The sequence below is a fragment of the Hibiscus syriacus genome, unplaced genomic scaffold, assembly GCF_006381635.1.
Source record: "Hibiscus syriacus cultivar Baekdansim isolate YM2019G1 unplaced genomic scaffold, ASM638163v2 tig00112529_pilon, whole genome shotgun sequence".
Taxonomy (NCBI): Eukaryota; Viridiplantae; Streptophyta; class Magnoliopsida; order Malvales; family Malvaceae; genus Hibiscus; species Hibiscus syriacus.
The window spans coordinates 118,825-125,107 of record NW_024063357.1 but is presented as its reverse complement, the minus strand read 5'-3'; the positions used below and the strand labels follow the sequence as shown (position 1 = coordinate 125,107).

The following is a 6,283-nucleotide window of genomic DNA, read 5'->3' as shown; positions in this document are numbered from 1 at the left end:
TCGGAGGACCTAAATGCAAGCATATGAAAAGTTCAATGATCATTTATATACTTTACCCTTAATTTTATCACACGTGCCCATTGACTACCTTTCCAAATTCCCTTTATTTTGTTTTCATTGCTTCACTTCCTATTTATAAAACAAGCTAAATCTTTCTGTAAGCTAAATCTTGAATAATATCTTTCTTCGGTACCATGTATCATCTTCTCTGTCATTATGTAAATGAGATACTTGTAATCTAAAAAGCAAGTAATAGTTATTTAATATGAAATGTAAACATTGATGAGCAAACACCATTTTTGATGTGAATAACAACATTTTCCTTGCATCTGCTCTTTCAGCAATCTAAGGGCACAACAAAAGCATAGAAACAGATGATGCTCAAATCATGGGGCTGTCTCGCTGCATACCTGCAGGCAATTCAAAACCCAGAAGAACAGTTGAAGCACACAAAGACAAACGAACTTTGTCAAGAAACAGTGAGCTCCGCTGTCGAGACACAATTACTGCGATCGTGTAACTACAGCAATAACAACAAATCACGAAGACAAACCGCATGCTATATTAGTACGTATGCAGATTACTTGTTTAACTCTAGATAGATTTTTGTGGTGCTGGTAATTTACTCGTTAACCTTCATTCCGGATAGATAAACTCGGCTCTTGATGATACTGCCACCAATCTCAAAGCCAGGCATGACCATTAGCCCAACCTTGGGCTTCTCATTGGTTTCATCCATCATAAAATTCTTCTCTACACTTTCCATGTAAACCTCTGAGAACTCGCTCCCCCTTTTAACTTGAAAGACTTTCACATTAGGGTCGAACGAGTAGGCTAGCCTATGCAAAAGCCAAATAGATTTAGCCAATTTTAGAAAGGCTTGGTAAAATGGAGTCCTAGGATGTCCACCTCCCATTATGTAATTACGCTGATCTAGATTTCCAAAGAATGAAGCTTCCATTTTTGGATGAACGACCATCAGGTACTTGCTCTGGGAAAATTTCCCGAACAAGGAATCGGGATTCTGGCCCAGCATGTCCAATGGATCCATCTCCCTCAGAGCTAGATATTGGTGGAAGAAGCTCTCTTTGTTGAGAGCTACGTTATCTAATTTAATGGAGAAATTCTCATGTTGAAACCCACTGAACATCCTCTGGCAAATGTGGGACTCAAATGCATATTTCTTGTGAGCTCTCTTGGCATAAACAACGTTGGGCTCAATTGAGTCGGCGGCAGCATCAAGGTCCCAGCCAGCAGCTTTCATCATGTTGATTAATGGTTTAGAAAAATCATGAATGGATTTGAAAGCAGATTCAACAGCTGATGTGAAGAGCTCGGGTGTCAAATCCACAGAAAAAATCCATTTTCTTCTCCCGAGCCTTCAGATTCCTTCATAGACAAGCCCCTAAGCTTTATATTCTTTTCCAGCTTCACTCTCTTCTGGTTTGCATCTTCAATTTGCTGCTGCAACTGTCGAATCTCGGAATCCTTATTCTGAATTTCAGACTGAAATTTCTTAACCATAACCTCATAGGTTTTCAGCAGGCTCTGCTGTTCTTGGATCTCAGCAGCTAAACGAGAATCTTGAGGAGAAACACACACTGGCTTGGGGTTCTTTTCCCTATAGAAGTGTTTCAGTTCAGATAGATTCTTGAGCTCGGATATTACAAGTTTATCGGCAGCTTGGATCTTTTCAGGGTCATAGGGAGTATGGGCAGTTTGTAGCTGAATATAAGCTGACTTGAGGGAGGAGATGTTTGTAAATAATTTGGATATGAGAGCTTCCACAGCTTCAGGATTCTGGTTCATGCTCTCTCCCATGGGATGAGGGTGGACTTTCGGATTGTTGCTATCACGGAGATTAGTATCTTTTGCCCCAGTCGGTTGCATATTTTTACCAACCAAGGGGATAATTGAGATGGAATCTTTCAGAAAAAATATTGCTACCAGAACACCTGCTAATTCAGACAGTGTTAAACCTTAGGCAACTTTTCATGAATATCATATATGATTCAAAACATGTACAGAAAACAGCCGACTTTCAGCAGGCGCTATTATACCAGCCATGATGAAGATTTGAATGAGTACTCCAGTCTCCAACTTAACAAAATATACAAATATTGAACAATCTTCATGTTCATTAAAGTCACCAAGTTCCCAGTTTAACAATAGCTTCTGGTTTACCCATAATATAACTCGACTAATATTTCTATGCCATATGATAACCTGGAACTTATAAACAACAAAAGGAGTTTATTTCCTACATTTAGCCTATATCTTACACAGTATTAAGTCAAAAGTAATGTTGAAATTGCATGGTGATCCGGGCCATCGGGCACGCATTTTGGTTGTTCAATGATCTAAGTGATACAAACTATTAGTCGTGTATAACGTAAGAGTTAGAACCTGAGCATACCTGAAAAGATCACAGGCCCTCTCCAGGATATATCCACTAAACATAATCACCTTCAATCTGAAAGCAACAGAATCGAATAAACTAAAATGCTTCCCAGAAAAGGATGGAATAAAACAAAAGCAACAAATAAATAAAATCTTTCTTTTTCCCAGCAAATATAGCTCCATCATTCATCATGTTGAAGTCCATCTGATTAGGTACACTACCAGTACCAACCTAAAGCAATGCTTTAAGAAGAAAAACATAAAATTCTCGAATGATTTAACTTACATAACCAGAGACCCACTAAGAATCGGTCAACAAACGAGATAAAGAGCACATTTTTAATAAGCAAGCCCTTAGGTACACAAGATTCCCAGCAACAAAAACGTTCTTTAGCTTAAAGATAAAATACCCTTAATTTAAAAAGAAAATGCAATCAATCAAAACCCTAAATCTAAGATTGTACAGTAATGTAAGACCTAAAGTGACCAAATGTAACCAGGTAAGCCTGGGGTTCGAGAGTAATTAGATTTGTCGGGAATATTTGAGTGGAAGAACAAACTTACCTAACCGAAGATGTAGCCGGACGAGACGGGGAATATTTTTTCAGACAAACATTAAACAAGGCTACATAGAGAGAAGCAAAGCTTCGAATGGGGAACATTTTGCTCAAGTTTTCAACTTTTTGGCATGGGCCCACGGTCCACTAGAACAGAACATAGCAAACCCTGTGATCATAGTTTTTTTTTATTATTATTACTTGGAATTCAAAATTTGATCTTGCAATTTTACTTTATCTTGGAATTATAATAACATAAATTTTATGATAAGCTTGTTTGCTTCATAATTTTAATTTCATTTCAAGGAAGAATTAAGTAGGTCATTCAAAATAAACCAAAGTAGAAACTTTTACGGATTTGGATCAACCCTTCTTTTCTCTCAATATTCTTCTCGTCTTCTTTTCTTGTTTAGCCGATGACGACACCAATTGTAATATTGGTTGTTGACTGTTGGTGATTTTTTTTCTTATTCTTTTTCATATTATGTCTTTATATTTTTCTTAAATTTTTTCACTTTTAAATAAGAATCTCTGCTCTTGCAGTATACTTTTTCTTTGCTATTGTGACACGTTTCTTATGATTTTAGGTAAGTTTTTCGTATACTTATGTTATCGTTTTGGTGTTTCTACAAAGATCCTCACGGCATTTGTTTTCTGGTTGACTTGTCGGTAGTCATATATTGTTAGATCCCCTCTTTTGTAAATGGTCGTTTGCCGATATAATCAGAATTGTGTAGCGAAACAGTCTGCCAAAATTGTTTGGTTTGCTCATAACTCCTCTCTAACATCGGAAAACATCTCGTTCGACAGAGACAAAGAGTTTTATGAAGGTTACTGGATTGTTTTGATGCTTTGAATGTTTTATTCTCTTCGTATCTTTGGACTTAATATTTTAATTTTATATGAGTTTTTTTGTGATTATTGTCTCCAATTTTCTCTTTAGATGCGTTGTAATTTTGATTCTTCCATTTCTATTAATGAAATTCAGTTGTCGTTGTTAAAAAAAAACTAGTGATTTTAGTTGACATAAAATGGTATGTCATTGTAGATAATTTAAATTTGAGTAATATTATTAAAATATATAAAATCAACATTTCATTATAAAAATTTGTAATAATTAAAAATAATATTCAAAATGACTTGGATTTAAATAAAAGAATTATGACACAAAATTATATATATATATATATTATCATCTACTTAAATTATGTAAAACTAATAAGTTTTACATAAATTTATAATCAATAGATTTAAATAAATAAATGACTTGGATTTAATTAAAATATATAACCTATAAATAAATATTTCTTTAACTCACAATAGAATAATTTTTTTAGGGCTAAGTTTAAGATTTAAGTTTTAAGGTTTAGAGTTTATGATTTGAGGTTAAGGGTTTAGATTTGAGATTTAAATGTTTCGGGTTTGAGATTTTTGAGGTTTGAGATATTGTGTTAGTGCGACTTAAAAATATTTATTTATGATTTATAAATTTTAATTAAATCTAATTCATTTATTTATTTAAATCTAATGATTATAAATTATCGTAAAACTTATTAGTTTTATATTGTTTTAGACAATTTTTAGAGATTTTTAATTATGTAAAATTTAGAAGATTGATGTTAATTCATTATGCATATTTAAAACTATACTACTTTGTAATCATTTAACTTAATAAAAAATATATATTTTTTGAATTTTTTTCACTAATTATACTTTTGTAAATAGTTTTTCGCTCATCGAGCCTTTCGAATTTTTTTCGGAGTTTCATCTCTTCCAAAATACTACAATTCTTTGACCTAAACTGTTATCAAATCTGTCTACTTACCTAGTTGATCCAGAAATAGTCATTCTTATTTTCCTACCACTATCACAAATCCCATTGTCCTCAACGATACTCTTTTCAGAAAATCTGTTTCATCCCATGGAAAGGGATGAAACAACAGTTACAGGTAAAGAGCTGGATTAAGGGTTGCTTCTGTTCTGCAATACCTATTCACTTCATTGAATCTCAGGAACAGTGGCGGTTTAGATCGAAGCCGACAACAGCGTAAAGGAACTTGTGCGACAGGGATGGCTTTAGTTGATCATGGGATATACGTATTTTCCATTAATGATTGAAACACAAGCACTTTTGTTTACAACTTCCTGCTCACATTAACCATCCAGCTCTAAAGTGGAAGGATAACTTAAAGACGTTCCCTTTCCACCAAACCCTCACATGCTGTGTGTGGAACTTTAAAGTTTAGAATCTTTCTTTTCCCCCACTCACAATTGATCCACAGGTTCAACAATGTCATTAAATCTGGGGGGGGGGGGGAAACTAATCAAAATGGCAGCTAAGTTAATGAAAAAATCTGGGTCTTGTTTGATAAGCCATGAAATTAGAAATTGAAGATGATAAAGTGAGGAGCAATATTGTATTAGGACTTTGTTGGTCAGAGTTTAGCGCGTACCGTAATCAACCCTGAAGCTCACTCTTGTTTAATTTTGATGAGTTTGCAAATGAAGTAAAATCAAAGCTTTGTTTAGTGTAGTACTTGTTTCTTCAGAATTTAACAATGTAGATTGCCATCTAAAATCCCACATGATTCTAGCTCAGCTTAAAATAGATTAAAATCTAAGATTTCTAAAGAAAATTCCAGAGAGTTTGGTTACTTTTCTGTTTTATATGTCCATCTTGTAAATACTAATTTTTCATTTTACTTAAATTATTATTATTAAAATTATTATTATTATTATTATAAATATTATTATTATATTATATATATATTATATTATTATTAAATATATTATTACAAGGCCCAAAATTGGGACCCAATTACAATTACAATCGGCCCAACAGAACTCAAACCCTTTAGGGTTTGTAACATTCAGCTAGGGTTTTCTAACCCTAGCCCCGTGCGCAGCCGCCTCAAGGGTTTCCAGCCGCCTCTGAAGCCATTCCAGCTGCCACGCCTCTCCAAGCTTCCAGAAGACCACGCGGCGCTGCTTCAGCTTCCAGCCGCCCCACGTCGACACTGCTGTTGCCACGACACCAGCCTCGCCAAAGTCTCCAGAACGCCACGAAGCCCTCCACATGTCAAGCTCTATGGTGAGTCACCACCATAGTTATGGTGACTCACCGAACCTCTTCTCTTTACCCGGGTCGAAGAGGACACCGGTGGTGGTTATAAAGCCTCACCAAATCTGCAAAAGAAAAGGACCCGACGACAACAAACGGACAACAACAAACAGAAAAAAAAGAGATACAGAGAAAGAGCTACACCAACGATCCCAGAAAATACAAACCGAAAGAAGAAAAAAAGAGACTTACCGAGGAAATCGCC

General features: G+C 35.0%; 1 pseudogene; it reads right to left on the bottom strand.

Annotated features, from left to right (window-relative positions):
- Window positions 1-465: 465 nt before the first annotated feature.
- On the bottom strand, window positions 466-3,053 carry LOC120181584 (annotated as a pseudogene).
- Between the last annotated feature and the right edge of the window lie 3,230 nt (window positions 3,054-6,283).